The 23,324-nt window shown below is 44.5% G+C and overlaps 1 protein-coding gene across 3 annotated transcripts in view; it reads right to left on the bottom strand.

The window, feature by feature from the left end:
• GPR45 (G protein-coupled receptor 45) overlaps positions 1-23,324 on the bottom strand; it is an 84,585-nt gene that overhangs the window by 23,526 nt on the left and 37,735 nt on the right. The window contains exons 2-3 of one of the 3 annotated variants that reach the window (XM_027620634.2): positions 14,035-14,121; positions 13,591-13,682 (exon numbers count right to left, since the gene is read on the bottom strand). The exons of the other annotated variants lie outside the window; for them this stretch is intronic. The gene's annotated coding sequence lies outside the window, so the exon portion shown is untranslated. The remainder of the gene's footprint in view (positions 1-13,590; positions 13,683-14,034; positions 14,122-23,324) is intronic. 3 annotated transcript variants of the gene reach the window in all.

Raw genomic sequence — 23,324 nt, 5'->3', positions numbered from 1 at the left:
AGTATTCACTGAATTCTTGGGTTTAAAAAAGTATTAAAACATCTAGGCGCACCTGAATGGCTCAGTCGGTTAAGCATCTACCTTCGGCCAGGTCATGATCCCAGGATCCTGGGATTGAGCCTGGCTTTGGGCTCCCTGCTCAGTGGGGAGTCTGCTTCTCTCCCTCTGCCCCTCCTGCTCTCGCCACCCCACCCCCGACCCCGGATCGTGCTCTCTCTCTAGTTTGCTCTCTTTCTCTCTCAAGTAAGTAAGTAAAATCTTTAAAAAAAAATATTAAAACATTTAAAAAGAGATTTGTCACCTTGTAAGTTTTGTAAACCCTTACATACATTTCCCATGGACAATTTCAAATGAGCCAGCCTGCATATGGTTCTCCTGCTGTTAGACAAACTTAGGCCACCTATTCGGTGGCTGTAAATACAAAGGAGATGTTTCATGGCTTCCTGGGTTGAATGCATGTAAGAGCAAATGCCAAATTGGAAATGTTCCTGCTTGAGTGACGTGTTAGATAGAAATGCATAGTCTCCTGAGAAGCAAAGCCTGTAGGGTCCAAGGAGAGTAACACGGGGGGAGGTGGTCTAATTGAAAACCTCAGAGTGGGTCAGACTCAGCGTTTGGGCTTCTTGCGAAGTCATTTGTCAGTAGCTCAAAATATTTATATATTATGAGCCTCAACAACATTATCTGTGAAATGGGTATAATAATGCCCATCTTTTCAGCTTGTAAGAACTAAATGAGAAAAAGCATGGAAAACATACACATTTTGTCTTTCATTGACTCTAAGGGCCACTGATTTTAAGATGCTTCGTTATTTTACATCCACTAAGGAGGTAAAAACACTGCCAAGTACAACCCGACTTAACAGCAGTCCTGCGCCAAGCGGGAATGGCCACCAGTGCCTCTCCTTGCTATGTTTCTTTCCTCTATTCTGAGGTATTTGGCAACTGCATCAACGGCTTTTTTTTTTTTTTGGCATATGTCTTCATAGCAAAACAACACAGCTTCATATGTATATTACAAATATTTAAAATTATCTGTATATTGTGATGTTTTGGCATTTTTTTTGACTTAGTGTCTGATTTTTCCCCCCAAATTTTTCTTTAAATTCTAGTTAGTTCTTAAAAGGCCTTCCTGGCTAGGGAGATCTGCCTCTCAGGGCCACCCATTTCTTAGAGACTGCAGACAGCTAGGTAGGAGTGTGCCTTTGATATGCAAACTAACCAGTCCAGAGCCTTCTGTCTGGCCCCTACAGCCCAGGAGGCAAGATGCTTCTGCCTTAATCGTCCCAGGGCCAGGTGCCAGACAACTAGAGACCACCCCTAGAGCCCAAAGCCCACAAAAATCATTCAAAATAACCAGTCCTATGGTGTCCACCCTGCCCTGCCTTGGCCTTCCCAAGAAACCCAGTAAAGGCCATGGTCTTCTCCTGGCTCCTGTCTTCTGCCTCCTGACCACCTGCTGTCTTTTCCACATTACCCTGCAGGTGGGCCTCCTCTCTCTAGGACCTGTAAGTATAATAACCCGTTTTCCGGAGCCTCTCCTCTGTCTCCTTTAGTGGCCACACCTGACTGAACTTCTCGTAAAGAATACAGAGCATTCTGTGTGTAGGTTTCTTCCCTTCGTAAGTCCCATAAAGCATTTGGTTTCTGTGTGGCGAGAAAATGTATTTCAAGTAATTGCCGGGAATTCGAGTAATTACTTGAAAAAGGCTGGTGTGGGCTACATGTTGAAAGGGCAGATCCTGGGACCCAACCTCAGACCCACTAGAGTAATTTCTGGGAATTCAAGTAATTCCTGGGATGACCAATCTTCGTTTTACTCGTGTGAAATGTACACCCCACTGTGCTGTTTTTGTGTGTAACTTAAGTGCATGGAACGTTCTAGTGTGGCACAGAATGAGGATGTCATCTTTTTGAAACAGTTTAAACCGAGTAGTAGCAGCGCTGCTCATTACTGAACTATACACTGAAGTGACATGAGCCACTGTGACCAGCTCCCCCCACCACACACACGTAATGGCACATAGATGACAACCACCCGGCCAACAGCCACGGTTGTGAGATGCACCCCAGTTTTAGAGATGTTAGAATGTGAAGAAAAAAAAAGCAAAGCAAAACAAAACAAAAAACGTGTGTCTTAGTACTGACAGATTCTTTGACCAAAATTTAGTCAGTCTCCTGAACCTTCTCCAACACCCATCTGGGTACTTCTTGTCAGATCCAATTTTAGCAAGAACCTAGCAAAGTCAGTTTAACCAGAAACCCCCAGCCTCGATATCTGGTGAGCCTCAGTGTCTGACCAGGTTCCTCACCTTCCACCCTTCCCCACATGATGATGTCTGATCATCCCAACCTGCCTTCAGCAAGATTCCCATTAGGTGGGCTTAGCCAGAATCCCCCCTTAGCCCTGATGTTTCCTCTCAGTAATTTTCCACCCACTGACCCCCACCCTGCTCCCTGGCTCTAAGCCCCCACTTGCCCTTGCTGTGTGAGAGGTAGAGCACCATCTCTCGCAAACTCCCCCTGCACTGGGCCCTCTGCCTATCTCGATGGTCCTGAATAAAATCTGTCTTACTGTCTAGAACAAGCGCCATTCAATATACTGTTGACCCTTGAAAGATACAGGTTTGAACTGTGAGGGTCTGTGCAGAATTTTTTTGATAAGTATAGGACAGTACTGTAAATGTGTTTTCTCTTCCTTATGATTTTCTTAATGACATTTTCCTTCCTCTAGCTTATTTATTGTAAGAATACAGTATATAAAATATATAACACACAAAATATGTTAATCAGCTGTTTATATTATCAGTAAGGTTTCTGGTCAACAGTAGGTTATTAATAGTCAAGTTTTTTGCCAGAGTCAAAGTTATATGCACATTTTTGACTGCATGGAGGGAAGGGGGTCAGCTCCCCTAACCACTTGGTCATTCAAGGGTCAAATGTATGTCAGTTTCATCAGAACATATGAGCTATGTAAGTGTTCTGTACATGTTAGAAAGAGACAAACTCGCACACTATGCTATTTTCTCTTTCTGTCATTACACACACACACACACACACACACACACACACACACACACACAAGAACTTAGAAGTAAAATCCTGCCTTTGGTCAAATTTCTAAAACCGTGGCCAAGAAATTAATTTATTCATTTATTTAAGAAATGCTTAGCGGTTGCCATGGGCAGGAATGAGGCATTCAATGGTGTCTCTGCCTTTTAGGAATTTATAGTCTAGTCTGTTTTTCTCCAGATGCAGTCTGCAAATGAGCTGCACAAAGCTGGCATGGGCTACATGTTGAAAGGGCAGATCCTGGGGTCCAACCTCAGACCCACTAGAGCAAAATCTCTGGAATCTGCTCCCAGGGGACTTTTAGTGCCCCAGTCTTTGAGAGTGGCAGTGGATCGTAACAGATAATAATAAAGAAGCAGATGATGGGCTTGGCTCTGCTGCACATTGCACCATCTGCCTCCCCACCCCCGCCCCCCGCTCCAGGGCCAAGTGAACCTGTGATCTATGATACAGTCACGTACCTGTGCCAGACTCCCGAGGAAATGAGAAGCTGGGAAAGATCATAACTCACAAGGTTATACTGGGGCATCCATCACCTGCTCCTCCTGCACTGAGACAGGCGTGCCGAATTCTACCGTGCACACTATCACTTGTTAAACACAAAAGTTTAGCTAGAAAATGCTCACGTTAGGCTACATCTGGGTGTTTGCTAATGGCGGGAAGACCACATCCACTGGGGAGTTCCTCTATCATTCAGACACACCACAGCTAGGGGTGGGATGCCCCATGGTCTAGCTCATCTGATGGTCATCTGAAGTCACCCAGAAGCGGCCCCAGTTACAGTGTCTGCTACCCCAGGGGTTAACATCGGCGGGCTGCTTTGGAAAGCCTCTGAAAGGGTTGCGCGGTGGTTGGCACCGGGGTGGGCTTTGGAGTTGGTTCTTACAAAGCTGAGTGACTGCAGGAAAGCCCTTAGCCTCCCCAACCTCATTTCCTGCTGTATAAAACATGGACAATTATATTCACTACCCAGAGTGTTAAAAGGAATCGATTAAATAAAGCAGCCTATAAAATGCTTCAAAGAGTGAATGACGCTGTGACTGCTATTATGATAATGATAGAATTTCCTCCTTCTCCTGCTGCCCATTCTCCTCCTGCTCCTCCTCATCACAGGCTCTGAGGTCCGTACAGACTTGGTGCTCTCAACCTGACGGGTGGCGGGGCTGCTTCGCTTGGAGCATCTCCTGACTCTGATCTGAGGTCCTGTTGATGCCGGGCTCTTTGGCTTTGGGGTAGCTATTAGTTTCTGTGGCTGCTATAGCAAATTGCCCCAAGCTTGGGCTTAAAACAACAGAAATTTACCCTCTCATGGTTCTGGAGGCCAGAAGTCCACAATGAAGCTGTCAGCCGGGCCATGCTTTCCTCTGAAGGCTCTAGGGAAGAATCCTTGCTGGTTCTGCAGTTTCCCGTGGCTCCTGGCACTCCCTGGTGTCCCTTGGCTGCAGCTGCATCCCTCCAGGCTCTCCCAGGCTTGAGGATACGTCTTTAAATGTGTGGTCACTCTGTTAGGGGCTCAAACTTCTGTGTTTGCCACAGGTACTAATCAGCATTTATTTATTTATTTTTAATGAAGTTTTTAGTAAAACATTTGATGTCCTGTAGGACTTTGGTTCAATTAGAAAGAAAGCAGAAAGCATGAGGGGCAGCATGGAACAAAGGGTGTGCTATTTATCTTTTATTTAGTGAGGTACGCTTGACAAATAACATTGTATTCATTTCAGGTGTACAACATAATGATTTGATAGTTATATATGTTGCTAAATGATAACCATAAGTCTAGCTAATATCCCTCATTCACACATAGTTACAATTTTTTTTTCTTATAATGAGAATGGTAGGATCCACTCTCAGCAACTTTCAAATATGGGTGTCCCCTGTTATCCGAATGCACAGTGTTCCTATGAAACCTTTCCTAAGCTAAAATAATGTAAAGCTAAGAAGTAATTATCATTGCTTTATATGGAAAAAAAAATGTTGAGCATTCCTAGACCCAAAAATAGACTCTTTTAGGATTTTCTGACACCTTAGGGACACATCTTGCTAACGAAGGCAGAAAATAAATGGAGATAAGACATAGATGCTCACAGACACAGTTCAAATCTCTGTCCACTTGATGCTGAGATACTGAGTGTAGTTCTAGAGAAGGAGGTGGGAGGCGCCACTCTCCCCGAGAGGGGTAAACGCTGTCTCTATAGTGGCTGCAAAACAAAAGCTGTTCACTCTCACCGCCTTTATTCAACACAGTACTAGAAGTCCTAGCCACAACAATCAGACAAGAAAAAGAAATAAAAGGCGTCCAAATCGGTAAGGAATAAGTAAAACTGTCATTATTTGCAGATGACATTATACTCTATATAGATAACCATAAAGACTCCACCAAAAAAAAAAAAAAAAAACAACTACTAGAACTGATAAATGAATTCAGTAAAGCCACAAGATACAAAATCAATTTACAAAAATCTGTTGCATTTCTAGACACTACTAATGGAGCAGCAGAAAGAGAAATTAAGAAGACAATCCCACTGACAATTGCACCAAAAATAATAAGACTCCTAGGAATACACCTAACCAAAGACATAAAAGACCTGTACTCTGAAAACTATAAAACGCTGTTGAAAGAAATTGAAGATGACACAAAGAAAGGGAAAGACATCCCATGCTCATGGGTTGGAAGAACAAATATTGTTAAAATGTCTATACTACCCAAAGCAATCTAGAGATTTAATGAATGCTATTTTTGCTTTTCACCTTTATTTTGTAAAATGGAAAATCCTCTTCAGATTTCTTTCAGTTAATGAAAATGGACTAAGGCAGTTCTTTCGTAAAAGTGAAGTGATGGACTACAAACTTGAAAAACAGGGCATTTTCTGTATATGATACGGTATTATTAACTATGATCACTATGCTGTACATCTCCCGGACTTATTTTGGGTAGTTTTATAAAAGTGTATTCTGGGGCGGTCCCCAACCTCTGGGATCAGCACTTAGGGTGGGCTCAGGGAGGGGCTATACTTCCAGCCCCAACCCAAGTGCTCTGGTGAGATCTCCTGGCCCACATTATTCCTACAGTTCCTGTAGCAAATCTGCAGTTTGCACTGCACTTAGAGCTGACACCCCACTTCTGGGAAGGAACAGCCTGAAAGTTATGGGAAGAGAAGCAAAATGGGAGGAGGGAGGTTCCAGGAACCAGGAGGGGGTGAAGTTCAATATTGGCTGTGCTTTGGTACCTGTTCCTCTCCCCAGGAAGACATGATTGGCCAGAGGTGAGGCCTGGATATTGGGATTTTTAAATCCCCACCCCCTGCCCCGGGTGATGTCCTGGGAGCAGCCAGGAATGAGAACCCCTGTGATAGCAGGTATCAAATAGGGTGAAAGTTTGGGACAAAATCACAGATTTGTCCTTAGGAAGCAACACAGCCCCGTGAGAAAGGGGACTCAGTTCAATGTGGAGAAGGGGGCACGTATTAACTAGATTTTCTTATTTTCTATATTCTCATGCTCTGGCACCTCAGGCCTTGCCTACTGACCTTGGGGAAACTGCCCCTCCCAAGGTTGGCCAATTCCTAGAGATAGAAAACAACTCATCCATGAGCACGCTTTTCAAAATACAAATCACCAATTCAGAGCCCATACCCCCACCACCCCCCTTATGGGGAGCCCACACTCTGGGTTACTGCCCACTTGCTCTGATTACCCCAGCCATGGACTGGACAACCAGGGGCAGCCCTTGTGTCCCAGAGCCTGATCCTAAACCAGCTCACCCTCCCTCTCCCATTTTTCCCCATGGAAACCACAATAAAAGCTCTTGCCCACTTCCGTCCCCTCTCCCTCTCCCTCCTAGCTGACCCTGGTGCTTCCCCAGGAGGCCTCCCTTGGTGCAGTGTGCCCCTCCTCTTGGGAACTGAGAGCAATAAACTATCTTTTCAATGGCGGTCATCTCTTGATCTGTTGGCCTCAGCACACCTGATAATAAAACAACCCTACATTTTAGAACAGGGAGATGCAAGCTAAGTTCTCAGCACTGCCTTTTCCCCAGATACAAAATGAAGGGAGCGTGACACCTGCCTCCTGTGGTTGTTGCGGGACCACTAAGAAGGTGCCACGAAGGAGCTTTGGAAATTAGAACCAGAAAACATAAGGTGCACTCATGCTTTGACCATCAAAATTAACAGTGTAATGGGAAAGGTATGATATTAAGCACCTCATTTCCATTAAAAAATAGGGTAAAATACACAACACATAAACGTTACCATCTTACACATTTTTAAGTGTATAGTTCAGTAATGTGGCCTACAAAACTACCCACCTCTCCATTCTCCTCTCTCCTCAGCCTTTGACAACCATCATTCTACTTTGTGTTTTTCTGAATCTGATTGCTCTAGGTACTCCATACAAGCCCATTATTTCCTTCCAATGCCTATTTATGTTCTGGTAGGAGTGGGTTGGGTGGAGGAAAAGAAGCCCGAGAAGAGGAGAGAGGGGCTTAGGATTTAAATCTGAACGAGCCTGCTGGTGCTATTGGGCCACAGTTTTCCCCAGAGCCTGGACTGGGCCAGGTATTAGCACAGCAGACTATCTCATTTAACCCTTACCACAAACCCCCAGGTAGGAGGTATTTCTACTTAGAGAGATTGAATAACTTCCCTGTCTGGGGTGGCAGGGCTAATAAGTGGCCAAGTGGGTCTTTGAATGCCCCTCCAGTTAACATCCTTTCATCCCTGGGCTAGGGGACATCTAGGATGTCATGACCCCTTTCTTCCCAGCTCACCGGCACTGTGCAGTGTAGCCACTCAGGAAATGCCTGCCCGCCTGGATCTCCAAGAGACAATCCCTGGTGTGAACATCTGCTGAAGACCAACCTACTGTGGCCCCCTTGGAGCAAAGGGCTTAATCTGGAGAAATGCCTGCTAAAGCTCATCCAAGTTCTTGTTCTTGTATCCAGGGAGTCACACTTCAAAGAAACCTCATCAGAGCAGTGGTAATCATTGCTTTGAAATTGACTACCATCCATTGTGTTCAATATCGTACATGGTCCCTCTGAGCATCTGGGACGATTTGCTCATACTTGTTTAATTTACAAAACAAATATAACCTGTTGTCACCTTAAAAGACTTGACTTAGAAATTCCCCCTCTAGGAATTGATTCTAGGGAAACAGTTATTGATATTTGCAAAGATTTAGCCACAAGGATGTTTATGGCAATGGTACTCATAAAAGGCAGAAGTGGGTTCTAAGTTCAGTGACAGTAAGGCGGTCAGAGAGGCGGGACCTGGAGTCTCTGTGCTTGGGTTAAATATTAACTGCCATTTGCAAACCATGATGAAGCTGGGTGAGTCCCATGCCCTTGGTTTCCTCACCTGAAAATGGGCATAATGAGATTCCCTGTCTCCCAGTGCTCTTGGCAGGGACACCGCAGTGCCTAGGATATGGTGAGTGCAAGTCAGGCTGGCTTTTATTACTTCTGCTCTGCCATATAACGTCCTAAACCAGAACTGCGTCAGGCATCAAAAATCACACTGGAGACAGATATTCAAGGGTGTGGAAAGGGAAAGATGTTCATGAAATATCAAGTGGGAAATGAAGGTTAAAGAAGAGTTTGTAGGGTTTGATCCTCCATTTATAAATGTGTGCGTTATAAACAAAGACCTTTCGCGATGGTTCTCTCTGGCCATCTGCCTGCTTCTAGCCCCCACTTCCCACAGCCCCGCCTCGGCACAGTGGCCAGGGGCTCCTGGTAAAGCGGAAATCAGATCAAGTCACTTTTGTGCTTCAATTGCTCCACTGACTCCAAACTCACTCAGAAATGAGAGCGAAAGCCAAGCTTGTTACTTAATCTGGAAAGACCATCCTCCAGCCACAGCTTCCCTCTTTGTCAGCATCTCCCTCTTCCCCCTCCTCTCTCACTCCGCTCCTCCACTGATTTCCTTGCCGTGCGCCCAACAAACAGGGTAAGGTCCTGCCTCAGGACTTGCCTTTGCACTTGCCTTTCCCTCTATCTGAAAAACTCCTGCCCCCGCTCTCCTCACATGTCCTTCCCTCACTTTCTTCAAAAGTCACTTTGGCAGTGAGTCCTTTCCTGTCCATCATATCTACAGTGTTAACAGCCATCCGCCTGACAGTTCATATCCCGGCTCCCTTCTAAGCACTGATCACAAGAAGACAGGGAACCTGTTGGTGTGGGTCACTCTTGTATCTCCAGCACGTACCCCAGGTTCTACAACTTAGTAGATGCTCAGTAAATGTTCACTGAATGGGTGAATAATTTTCCTTTTCTTCCATTGCTAATCAATATGTGTGAAGCTTTCTGCAGGTGACACACCTTATTTTTTCTAATAAGAACGCTCACACCTTATTTTTTCTAATAAGAACGGTCAATTTGAAAAATGAGTAGCATTGTACCTGTATGTGTCAATTTTATCCCATTTCTGTTTTGAACCCCAGAGACATAGATGTGATGGGCAGGGATGGCAGACAAGGACCGTGAGGTAGAGGGAGGGACAGGGAGACAGACCAAACCTGCGATTTCAGGCCACTTCCTAGACTGCAGCCAAGTCCTTTGCTAAATCAAGGGGCTGAAATTGAATACCGCTCCTTATCGAGAAAGCCAACTCATTGATTTAAACCTAGGGCCAAAATATTTCAATACCAGCTGCTCCAAACTTCTAATAATTTTCAACATATTTTTATTGTTCAGGTTTCTAATAACATCAAACACATGCCTTCTACAGCATGAGGAATACATTTAGTTCAAAAGCAGCCAAGATGGAAAACATTTGAAGTTACGTGGCCCAGCCACAGGGGTGAGCCAACCCCCAGGTTAGTAATACCATGTGGGCTGTCCCCTCGTTCAGCCAGGAGAAGAGGTTCGTTTGCTATAATTGAGGCTCAGCTCAGATTTCTTGAGATAATGTTTAACAATCAGCTCGAACACATAAACCTGGTCTGTGTTAACCTCATCTGAGTAGTATTAGCCAAAGGTAAGGAGTGTATGGGAGATGATGACTTGATTCTTAGTTGGAGACAGGGATTATTCTAGAAAAGAAACCGGGAATGTCCTAGGGTCTGTCTTTGCTTTCCTCATATATCTCCCCTAACAGATCACCTCTCTTCCAAGATTTCAAACACCCTCAAGATCCTGCTCAGTCTCAATTCCACAAACCCAATCCAGCACTGTTCCTTGAGCAATAAAGTCCGTGGAAAATCAGCTGTTGGGTATCTCACACCCAACATACCCAAACCAGAACTCAGTACCCTCACCCCCAAATGGGACTCTCTCCCATTGTTCTGTATCTCAACAACCAGCACCATTGTCCCTCCAGTTACCAAAACAGAATCCTGGAGTCCTCCTTGACTTCCTGTCCCCACTTCATGCCGCCAACCAATGATCTATTCTCCATCTTAAGAATCTCAAAAATCAACCCATTTCTCTCTGCTCATACTGCCACTGCCTGCATTTGGGGTGCCCCAATCTCTCAGCCAGGTCATAGCAACCAATCAGCCCTAGGGTGCCCCTCCTCACTCCCACCACAGCCCATCCTCGGCTGCAGCTAGAGCATCGTTCCACGAAGGAAACTAGGCCAGCTTGCTCTTGGCTTAAATCTCATCAATGGTTTCCTACTAACCTTGGGATATAGTCCCAATAATTATTTATAAGGGTGTGTAGAGACTCATTAGAAGATTGTAAAATCAATTTTGGGGGTCATAACCAGCACTGAAAAGAACAGAATAGAAATAGAATACTTTGTTCATGGTAAGGGGAAGTGCTTTGTGACCATTGTTTCATACACACGTGTGTCCTGAGTTATGACTTCAGATGTATTTCTTGCTGTGTATTACAGTGAAGAAAAGTTTGAAAAACGCTAGTAGACAAGACCTTTTGTAACCAACTCTCCAGAATCCCCTCTGCCTTCTCCCTCTGCTTGCAACATTCTCTAGGTACACATAGTAGTCTCCCTGAAGTTCTTTGCTTGCCCTGCATCCCCTTACTTGCCCCACCTTGGCTTTGCATGGTTAGTTATTACTCTTTGGATCTCAGCTTAAATGTGCCTTATTCATGAAAGATTTCCTTGATCCCTAGGCAGGGGGATACGTCACCTGCCTATGTCCCTCCAAACCCCATCCTTCCTCATTGTAGCACATTACACTGTAGTTCAATCAATCCTGTTGTGTGTCTGCTTTCCTGCTATTGACTCCATTAAAGTAAGAAGTACATCTGTCTTTTCATTTCTGTGTCCCCAGCACACAGCAGGGTGCTCAACATAGAGCAGGTATTCAATGACTACATGTAGCATAAACAGACAAGGGAGCCCATTCATTAATTTAAGGGCTATCTATCAAAGGTCGCTTGAGCCCCTCTGATGTCCAAGACCCCATGGACATGTAGAGACAAGCATGGCAGCATTATGACCTTGAATTCAAAGATAAAATATCCCTGATATCTACAACAGACTGCATCTCGCCTAGAGAATGGCTCACAAATGAGTTCATGAGTAAAGCATCCTACCGGATGCTTTTAGAGGAGGAAGGAAGATTCTTTCATGTCCCCCCAAAAGGCAGAGCTCCTCCAGTTCATGTTTCCAGCATGAAAATAGTTTATTTTATATGAAATTTTTCTATGGAAGTTATATTTATATTCCATAAAAAATTACATATGAAATAAATATGAAACCCATGGTTTACTCTGAACTTTAATATTTTGGGGGCAATGACAAGGTGTCCTTAGGCCTAAGCCAGACATGGGGGCTTTGCCAAGCTTCTAATGCATCTACCCAAGGAAAAAAATAAACTACAAATATCAGTTATTCACACCTCATTGATTCATTAATTCACATTCATTACTTATTAATTCTTTTTAAATTTTATTTTTTTAAAGATTTTTATGTATTTATTTATTCGAGAGAGAGAGAGAGCATGAGAGGGGGAAGGGTCAGAGGGAGAAGCAGACTCCCGGCTGAGTAGGGAGGCCGATTCGGGACTCGATCCCAGAACTCCAGGATCATGACCTGAGCCGAAGGCAGTCACTTAACCAACTGAGCCACCCAGGTGTCCCCCCTTATTAATCCTTTCTGAAGTCAAATGGTGGTGAGCGGAAGAGGAAGAGACTACAGAATTCTAGCTCCCATGACTAGGAGTCTGAGAGCAGAGGTAGAGGAGGAAGCTGGGCTGGAAGGACATTCTCTGACTTCTGCCTCCGTATGGTGGAGATGGAGGGCTTTGGGGTCAGCCAGCCCCAGTCCTGAGCCTCACCCTGCCCTGCTGCCTGGGTCACCCTGATCAGGACACTTAATTTGCCCAAATCACATTTACTTACCGGTAAAGAGGGGCAATAAGGTCTGTGCCCGAACTTGCTGGGAGAAGAAGACAGACAGGACTTTGAGGCTAACTGTAGTGTAGGTTCTCAATATGGGTGCCCATAGCAAGCAGAGTGGCTGGGGAAGTACCCTTAATGGTGATGAGGCACAGCAAGTGGGCCCTCTAAAACAGACAAGGGGTCTCCCAGCTCCCCAGAAAGCTTTGCCAAGTGGGGCCCTGGGTAAGGGTGGGGAACTAGGATCAGGCAACTATCGCAAAGCTGAGGCTAAGGCGTGGCTCAGAGCATCCTCCGTTACCACGAAAAGTCACACCGCCCAGGATTAAGGAACTAAAGAGAACTTTTTAAAAACATTAAGCCATATGACGTCCTTTTTCATTTGTTTCTTTTTCTTTTTCCTTTATGTATGTTGTGAGCTTCTGTGTCTGGTAATCATCCCCCCCCCCCAGCAATAAAAGTTTTCTTCAGTGGCCACATAAGTTTGAGGAAATAATTACGGAGTGAATAACTCGTGCTTTATTATTCCCTGTCAGCCCTCCAGTCAAGCTGCTTATCTGATGCAAATGCGCTGCAGGAGCATCCCAGGATGGTGTGTTCTCCATTTCCTGCCATGCTGGAAGCAGGGAAGGAAATGAGAGGGGAAGGCCGGGCCAGCTGGACCCAGGGAAATCGAATACCCATCGCCTTTGTTCAAAATAATTTTAGCCGATACCTTTGAGAAAGCTAATATAAACCATGCGAGGGAGGCTTTGCATCTCTTCAAACATCTAATAAAAAACATGCACAAAATTGTCATCAGGCTTTGAAAGAAAGGTGGTTTGTTTTCCTCAGAGAAGTCTGGAGGTCAGATTTTTAGGGAGTTTCTATAAGAAATTTGTGAAAGTGAGAAAAGCGAGGGGCCCACTTGGCCTTTCTAGTTTGGGGCTGAGGATTGGAGAAAGGTGGGCCGATCGTATTGGGGGGAGTAGAATGTGTGGGTAGGTCTTCCCTCCAGTTCACCAAAGTGGGTATGATTGTAAATTTTATGTGTCAGCTTGACTAGGCCACGCTGCCTAGATATTGATTGAACATTATGCTAAATGTCTCTTGACAGTATTTTCAGATGAGATTGACATTTAATACAGTAGGCTTTGAGTAAAGCAGATTAGGTTCCATAATGTGGGTGGGCCTCGTCTAATCAGTTGAAGGCCATAAGAGAAAAAGACTGACCTTCCTGAAGAAGACATTCTGCCTCCAGGCTGCCTTCAGATTTAAGCTGCCAACATCAGCTCTTCCCTGGATCTCCAGCCTGCCATCATGCCCTGCGGAATTCACACTTATCAGCCCCCACAATTGTGTTAGCAAATTCCTTAAAATAAATTCCACCCCCCCATGCATCCTATTGGTACTGTTTCTCTGGAGAACCCTGATTAATATGGGGAATGAACACTTGCCCAGCCCAGATATGAAAAGTGTGGTCAAAGTGAGGAAGGAGCCAACGAGGGGGCCCCGGTAATTATAGATCTCCCAGAATATTTGTTGACGGGGGCAGGTGGAGTTAGGCTAACTTCTGAGTGAAAGTCAAAAGAGATGCCTGTGCCCCCACCACACTGAAGGCAAGCTGGTTCTGAAAGTTTTGGGGTCTCACATCTATCCCTTCACCCATTCACTCACATAAGAACATCTGGCTACAAGGCACTCTCTAGGTACTGGGGACTCAGCAGTGAACAAAGCAGATCCTGTCTTCCTCAAGCTTGCAGTCTAGGGGAAAGGAGACAATAAATAGATAACTAAGGATAAGAAGAGAAATAAAGTAGAAGGATGGCGTTTGATGGACTGCTTATCCTGAGGGTCTTCGATATAGTGGACCCTGTGCTAGGACAATGAGAGAAATACCCACCCTGTGTTCAGGGAGGTTATCGTCTCCTGCCAGAGGCCAACTACTTAACAGGCGGTTACAGCACCAGCTCTGTACCTGCACCAGGCAGCATCCTGTGAGGCCACCAGGAGCCCTCAGACATTTAGGAATTGTTCCTGGAGAAAGTGGCCTCCGAGCTTCCCCACAGCTAGAACCCTCCTCAGGCCTTCTCTTTAAGGAACATTAGTGCACCTGTGAAGCCCTCCCAGGTGGGCTCTGAGGGGCTCCATCTTGGCTCCGACGCTCTCTGGGCCCTGCTTCCTGAAGTCTTTACCTATTGAGTTAATCCAGACCAGAAGGCTGCCTCCTTCCTGGGTGTAGATTCACAGAAGTCTGCATTGCCTTTTTCTAGTGGAGGTAAGAAACATGTTTGTCCTGTACAGAAAAGCCCAGGTCCATTCAGGGGATGGGGAAGAGGGAGAGCCTAAAATTGGGATTCCAGCAAGGAGGGAAAATTGGGCTGGATTTCCACCTGCAGAAACCAACTAGTTAAATTACTGTGGTCTCTGTGGTCTCCGCAGAAATCACCAGAGGGAAGAGCCTGGAGCTGGTTCTGCAGCAGTGGGACTCCGGAGCTAAACAGAAAGTGTTCCCTCTCGCCGATGACTTAATGGAAATAAGGGCTGCCCGCACTGAGTGGAAAGTGATGGCCCTTCTCTGCCATTATTAACTGTTCCTGAAAGGTGAGCCTTCATCCAGCATTAGTAACATTTTTCATTTGTGTGTCTTCTTCAGAGTCCTTTCATTTCGCTCAAGTGCCTGATGGAAAGGCCCTCTTAATTGCTAGAGTTATAGTGGTAATAAGGCACCTCTGAGTCTCACGTGAACTGACTGTGGGGGAAGCCCAGCTGGAAACAAGCTAAGCAGTAGTCACAACTGAAAATACAATTAATGATTGTACCCCAGCAAGAGCAGAGCCTGCGAGTGAGCCATGAGGTGGCATTGGGAATATTTTATCTTCTGGACTAGACATTATTTGAGAGGAGGGGCCACGTCTTTTTACTTCTATATTCCTGCTACTGGAGTTAGTAGAGAGGTTTATATGCGAGTAAGCACAATCAGTATTTATTAGATTGAAATGCATGATAGTGAGCTCTTAATTTTCTACATCGATGGCAGGAACATCTGTGGATAGCATGAGTAGAAGTAATAATAATAATATAAACAATAACTACACCCTAAAGGCCTAAACATAAGACCTGAAACCATAAAAGTCTTAAAAGAAAACATGGGGGAAATGTTGATGACATTGGTTTGGGTAATGATTTCTTGGATTTGACACCAACGGCACAGGCAACAAAACCCAAAATAGACAAATAGGACTACATCAAACTTCAAAATCTCAGCACAGCAAAGGCTACAATCAACAGAGTGACAAGGCAATGAATAGAACGGGAGAGAATATTTGCAAATCATTTATCCGACAAGGTTTTAATACCCAGAATATATGAAGAACTCCCACAACTCAACACAACAACAAAAATAACCAGATTAAAAAATGAGCAAAGGATTTGAATAGACATTTCTCCAAAGAAATATATAAGCAGCCAACAAGCTTATGAAAAAATGCATAACATCACTAATCTCCAGGAAAATGAGAATCAAAACTATCATGAGATATCACCTTATGCTCATTAGGATGGCTATTATCAAAAACCAAAACCAAAACCAAATAAAACAGAGAATAACAAGCGTTGATGAGAATGTAGAAAAATCGGGACCCTGTGCACTATTGGTAAATGGGGTGCTTGCAAAGGGAATCAGGATGGAGGTTCATCAAAAAGTTAAAAATAGAATTACCATGTGACCCAGCAATCCTGTATCTGGATATATATCCAAAAGACTTGAAAGTAATATTTCAAAGAGATATTTGCACACTCATGTTCACTGCAGCATTATTCACAATAATCAAGAGATAAAAACAACCCAAATGTCCATCGATGAATGAATGGATAAACAAAATGTGGTATATATGGAATATTATTTAGCCTTAAAAGATGAGGAAATCCTCTCATGTGCTACAACATGGATGAACCTTGAGGACATCATGCTAACTGAAGTAAGCCAGTCACAATAAGACAAATACTGTATGATCCCACTTATATGAAGTATCTAAAATAATCAAACTCAAAGAAAGAAAGCAGAACGGTGGTTGCCAGAGGGTGGGGAGGAAAGGGAAATGGAAAGTTGTTTGATGGGTGTGGAATTTCAGTTTTGCAAGATGAAAGAGTTCTGGAAACCTGCTGCACAAAATGTGAATGTAGTTAACACTGTTGAAATGCAAAAAAAAAAAAAAAATGGGTAGGATGGCAAAGTTCAAGTTATGTGATGTTAGCACAATTAAAAATGGAAATACTTTACAATTAAAAAAATACTACCATTTGTTGATCACTATGTAGCAGGTGACCAATTAAGCTCCTTACATATATTATTTCACATTAATCACTGCAATGCACCCAGCTGAGGTTGGGACTATTAGTTAACTCATTTTGCAGAGGAAGTAGCTAAAGCTGAGAGGGTGAGCCAAGTGCCCAATGTCACATGCTTAGAAAGACTGAGGGACGTGCTCTAAATGATCCCACTGATAAATGGCTGGACTGGGTGAGACCTCATCCCAAGCCCATTCCCATAAATACCAGGACATATTGTGTGGCAGTCGGAGAAGCTGGGCTCTGGCACAGCTGTGAGGCGTGCTAGGTCCTGGGGCAGGAGACAGGCTTCTTTGTTTGCCAAGGAGGGATGAGTGACGGTTCTTGTGCACCATGAGGAGTACACATTAAAAACAATTTTTTTGAGGTATAATTGACTTACAATATCATATTAGTTTCAGGTGTACACATAGTGCTTTAACATCTGTGGGGAGTATACATTTCAAAGTCAATACATAAAGTCTGGGGAAGGTTGGTGGACATGCCCCATTCCCCTGATCCACTCAGCCTCCCTCTCTCCTAGAATCCGTTTCCTCTCTGAATCCCGTCACTTCCTATGACCTCACTTCCTGCTTCCTGCTACCTGTCAGCGGAAGTAAGGGGAACAGAACCTCCCCAGGCCACCACTCACCCCCACACTGCTGACTCTCCTCTGTGCACAGACTATCCTCCCATGACCAGGGCTGACCTGTTCTTGGTCTTGAGGCCAACCCTTCCCTATAAGAGTACCACGCCCAGCAATTCTCTTTTCTGTCTCTTGAAATGTCCAGTTTCCTTCACTATTGAATCATTCCCACTTAAGCAAAATTGCTTTTTTTTTCTTTTTTGAGGATACCCAGTGATCTCTACAGAAAGGTGTTCCTAGCGTGTTTCATGACCAAATGAATAGTTTTAGCAATCCTCCTCTATACCACGCAATTATATTTAGTGATAATCACGGTTTTCTTGATTCACCCTCTAGTTTTTTGTTTTTTTTTTTAAATATTTTATATATTTATTTGACAGACAGCAAGAGCAGGAACACAAGCAGGGGGAGTGGAAGAGGGAGAAGCAGGCTTCCCACAGAGCAGGGAGCCCGATGTGGGACTCGATCCCAGGACTCCGGGATCATGACCTGAGCCGAAGGCAGCCGCTTAACGACTGAGCCACCCAGGCGCCCCTTTTCACCCTCTAGTTTTAAAGCAATTAACAATTAAAAAGAAATTTCCATTGTAAAGCTATTCAAATTCAATATATTTCATGACTGAAATCTGTACTTATCAAACCAAAATGTTATACATTGCAGTTTGTGTGCTATTATACTGTTCTAAATTTTAAACACAAAAACTTCAGTTGGGCTCACAAAAATGACAGAACTGAAGTAACTCAAGTTCTGTTTAGATAAGTATACATTTCTAAGTCAATGCATCTTTGTTTTGACAATCTCCCTGCCACTCTCTGAGCTCAGGGAGAACCCAGAGCCACTGCAGAAAAATTGCTCCTTAAAAGCAACAAAAAGCTCCCAAATGCAGGCAGTTGATTTTGCTCGTTTTCATCATGGAAAATGACCAGGAATGTGCCCTATTGCTTGGCTGAAGACCTCCTACAAGGCTTAGGCCTAGGATGGCACATTTGTGGCACGGACTCTTTCTACCCTGCCCTTCCGAGATCTGGGCAGATGTCATTATTCAGCCATGGCCCTGGGCGTGGTCTCTGAGATGTCCACCACTCACCAGCAGCTACTGTTGATTACTAGAGTTGGCATTTGAAATGACATTTATTTGCCATCCTTCATTTAAAAATAGTTCAATGTACATATGTTGATCCCATGTTGAATTCTGAAGCTTAGTTTGTAATTTATCTGAAGGATCAAGAGAGTTAGATAGGTTGAGGTAAGGGGAGATGGCAGCTCTACGGCCCCTAAATGGCCCCTCCAGAGATGGCTCACAGCACTGGGTTCCCCGGAGGCCCTCAGGGCAGCCCGAGACCCCTCATTCATCCCAACTCTGCAGAAGAGTACTCTCCCTGGAGTTCAAAATCTCCACTGCTTTTAATTAATTGACTAGTTAATTAATTACTTTTTAAATTAAGAATCATCCAGCCTAAAATGTCAACAAAATCTCCACTTCCAATTGTCATCTCTGCTTGGCTCTTTCAAAGGCTTCCCTTACTCAACATGCCTAAACCAAAGCCATGTTCTTCCCTTCTAAACAAGGGCCTTTGCCTCCCAGTCTTGGCACATGGCCCACTGCATGAGCCAGAGGACCTTGGGGGCAGGCTGGAAACCATATTCCCTTCTAATTCATCACCAGTGCCTGTTGATTTTATCCCCCAGTCTCTGTTTTGCTGCCCATTTCTCTCTAGATCACAATCATGAAGTGAATCATAATCTGAATTAGCATATTAAAGACCTGAGGAGTTCTGTACAGAAGAAAACCTTCTAACTTGGTTAACTGAGGCTTTCTAAATCATGTTTGACCCTGGAGCACTTGATATCTGCACCCCATGTCCCAAGACTCTGCCATGGAATGTTCTTTGGGAGACATTCCCTGACTTCTCGTAGAGCCATGTTGAGGCCCCATAGCATTTCCACTCTGTCCTGATCAGGAGCGAGGCCACCTGCCAAAGCTGTGTCACTGGGCCTCAGCATGCTTCCTTGGCTCCCTTTTCCTTCCCCTCCCTCATAGAAGGAATGAGCTCATTGAATCCATTGTACATGGAGCATACTCTGGGACCGCTTACCATGATGACTGTGAGCAACATCAAGTATTTGGGAGCTTCTTGTTGTTTTTAACCAACAACATTTCAGCAGTGGCACCAGGAGGTTCTCTTTAGGTGCACAGAGAGCAGGCCTGGGCACTCTTCTAGCCAGTGCCAAAATGTGGCCAAAAAGAGACAACGTGTTCTTCCAGGCTTTGGAATACACCTGTCGGACCATTTACTCAGATGTTTCTGCCTATTTTTTCTTTCTCTTCCTGCCTACGTTGTTTTTTTCTTGTAGGGGCACATTTAATAAGGCCCATGCCAATCCCCAGGCCAGGGAGGTGTCCCTGCCATCACCACAGTCTTCCCTATGCTGTGTGAAATTTTTGATGCTCCAATCTCTAAAAATCACTCACGCGTTTGGTGATTGTTAACTAGCATGTTCATTTAGGTTTCTGTTTACACACAAGTTTATTTATTCAACCAGTGGTTATTGTGTTAGACACTATTTTAGATGCTGGGGATTCAGTGGTGAATAAAACATCAAAATCCCTGCATTTAAGTGGCAGGGAGATGGACTATAAACAGACAAATAACAAAAACTATGAAAACCAAGTCTGGTGGTGGTAAGTGCTATGAAGAAAAATAAAGCAGGGCTGCAGGCTGATAGAAGGGCCTGGATATTTTGAATCGGCTCATCGTCGAGGAGGCTGTGTAAGTTGGTTGCTTGGGGTTGGGCATGGTGAGGGTCTCATGAGGCCCCCATAGGCTGATGGACTGCAGGTGCCGTGGAAACGGACCAAGGTCTTAGGATTGGCCTTTTAACAGTTAGCTGGCATTGGTAGTGGCTCTTCTATCTCTCTTGTAAATAGGCATATGAACAAACGTGGGTCAGGACTCTCCCATGTGTGCAGAAAAAGAATCACGTGCTTTAAAAAAAAGTCCTGTGTTAGCAGATACACTTAAATCATTGCCTGTGCCTAAAAACGTGCACGTTTTCTCGAAATAAGCATTTCAAGAAATGTTTACTCCATCTTTAAGTTTAAATATAGAAAGTGCTTCTTGGAGACCGGCTTTTTCTAATGTGGGCTACAAGATGGCGTTGAGAGGGACACAGGAATGGTGAAGTGAATGACTCCTTAGCACACCTACTTCCAAGCAGGATTTGAGACTGCTGCGCAGATGTCCCTGTACCAGCAGGGACAGGAGACAGTCTCCCTCCTGTCACCTAAGCTGTCTTCACTTCCCTATGCAGGCACTCACCACATCATAGAAAAAATGTTGCGCTCCAGGAAAATATGGCACCTGGGGCAGTTTATGGAGACCTCAGTGGCTTCTGTGTATGGAAATAATGGGGTGGTTAGGTGAGAAGAATGGTTTGGTAAAATTTTTTTAAATGCTAATGGATTTGAATCCTAACTACTCCCTATAGGTTCTACCTCCTTTGGGTAGATTTCTCTGGCCATCGCAGCCCTCAACACCAGCTTCCTTCTCTAGAATCCCAGACCCTCTCTGTCTGGCTTCGTTGATGTTACTCCCATAATGCCCTGTGGTTATTTCCCCACTCAATGGTGCTTGGTCGAGTGGGTGGAGAACAGAGCCTCTCCAGCTTCCCTTGGGACCACCTGGGGTCTGGTTACAAGGCAGAATCGAATTCACTAGGTCTGGGGTGGGGCCCGAGATTGTAGGCTGCTACCAAGCTCCCAGATGAAGCCCGTGCCGCTGGTTGGAGCCTGTGATTTGAGCAGCGAGGGAGCACGGTTTGAGTGGGGCTTGCAGACAGACAAACCCAGGCTCAAATTCTACTCTTCCCTTAACAAACTATGAGGGCTTAAGCTCTTTCCAACTCAGTTTTTTTTTTAACTTAAAATGGGCATAAGCACTGGTAAGTTTGTGGAAAATGGCTATTACCCACAGTGTTGTGTATTCTTTTATGAGATGTCTGTCAGGTGTGGCCACAAGAGGAGACAAAGAGAGGCTCAGGAAAACAAAAAGTTTACTTCACTCACAGGTCCTAGAGACAGAAGGCACGCCAATCAGGTCACACGGGAAAGACACCAGGGGCGTCAGGAGGCAGAAGACAGGAGTGAAGGTTTGGGACACAGTCTTTATTGGGGTTTCTACAAGAAGGACAAACAGGGCGGGGCGAACATCCTAGAATGATTAGTTTGAATAATTTTGGCAGACTCTGGGCTCTCGGGGTGGTCTCTAGTTGCCTGGCACCAGGCCCTGGGATGGTTAAGGCAGAGTGGTATCTTGCCTGCTAGGCTGGGGGGGCGGGCAGACAAGGGAGGTCTGGCTCCGGATTGGTTAGCTTGCATAGCAAGGGCACGCCCCTGCCTGGTCTTTGGCTGTCTCTAAGCATTGGCTAGCGTAGGGAGAGGCGGCTGTCTCCAGCCAAGATCTTTGAAGATCACAAAACATCATAATATAGAGAGAAAGTAAAATATAACAATACATACAGAAATGGGACTTCTAAATGGTGAGTTCCTTGCAGCTTTCATTGCTTCCTTTCATCGTGCTCGTACTACAGGCCAATCTGCCGTCTTCTGACCCTCCACACCGGGCTCATTGGGGTGTCTGGCCGACATGATGGACGTACAGGTTGAGCACGGCACATAGCACTCCATAAATGGCTGCATTGGTCTGATTATTTTTATTATTCTTGCTCAAAACTTTCTTTTCCAAACCCATATGATAAACAGAAAAGAAATACTTCATTCGCCGCACCCCTGTTACTTACCAGAGCAAAATAATTCAGAGCTTTGTGTGCCGACTTTGAGGGTGAAGCAGGATGTCCACCACAATCTGTGCTTATTCCGAGGAGCATGAGCTGAACGTCAGCCTGCTCACTCCTCGCTTGTATCTTAACCCTGAGCCGATCCATCAAGACCCTCCACTGAGAGGAACAAAATATAATGATCTTGGTAGGAGGTAGTTTAAACTTGCCTTCCTGTTGCTTGTAAACCAACTTGCCACCCAAACTGCTGAGAAATCCCACCTGTCAGATATTTTTCTCCTAATTGATAAGAAAGTGCTCAAAAATAGAACTGTCATCTGACAAATTCTGGAACTAATTGTTTTACACATAGCAGGCTGCTAGATGTGACCAGCATTCTCCCCTCCACTCAGTGGTTCCCAAGGAAACGAGGTTAATACATTCACCGCTGACATTTGCCTTGTGAATCCCAGTTCACTGCATTAGGCATATAGCATGCAGGAAGAGTGCTGAGAACATCGTTTCATGCATGTTCCCCCTTCTGCTCGAAGTGCAACACATCTCAACCAAAGATGAAACAAATGCTCAGTCAACCATCAAGAATTAATCAGCATCTACACTTGCTCTATACTTTAAATGCCTGCCAGGGTGTTCTACTGCTACTAAAATATGGAGGCATTCAAAATCCCAAAGGGGAGTTAACCCTTTAGTTATGAATGCTTGAATGTTCCCTTGGTGCATTTTGGTAATTTCTTCATTTTCTTCCATGAATCCGTGTTACTTTATTTTTTAAAAATACTACAAAATACCAGTCTCCAGGAAACTGTAGATATTAAGATGAGCACTCATCTACATTACCCAGATCTTGTTTCACATTTATACTCAGGAACAACAGTAGTAATGACAACAACAGAATTCCTAAATTCATCCACATCTCTTCCAAAATCTGTCCTTCCTGACTTTCGGTTTCTGACATTGACAACACTATGGTTCAGGCAGTCAACATGAAAACCCTGAAACTCTGGTTAAAGGTTACCTACTCTTTAACCTGTAAGACCACTTGATGACACCACCAAGTTCCTTGAAAAAAATCCCATTTGTTCATTCCCATTGCTACTTCATTTCAATAGCCTTAATCGCCACCCTCTCCCTCATTCTTGTCATTTCTAGGTCAACAGTTTTAAGACTTTGAAGATAACATTCCCCCACCTCCTTG

The sequence above is a fragment of the Zalophus californianus genome, chromosome 8 (genome assembly GCF_009762305.2).
Source record: "Zalophus californianus isolate mZalCal1 chromosome 8, mZalCal1.pri.v2, whole genome shotgun sequence".
Taxonomy (NCBI): Eukaryota; Metazoa; Chordata; class Mammalia; order Carnivora; family Otariidae; genus Zalophus; species Zalophus californianus.
The sequence above is the reverse complement of the archived record's forward strand: the minus strand, read 5'-3'. Positions and strand labels throughout refer to the sequence as shown.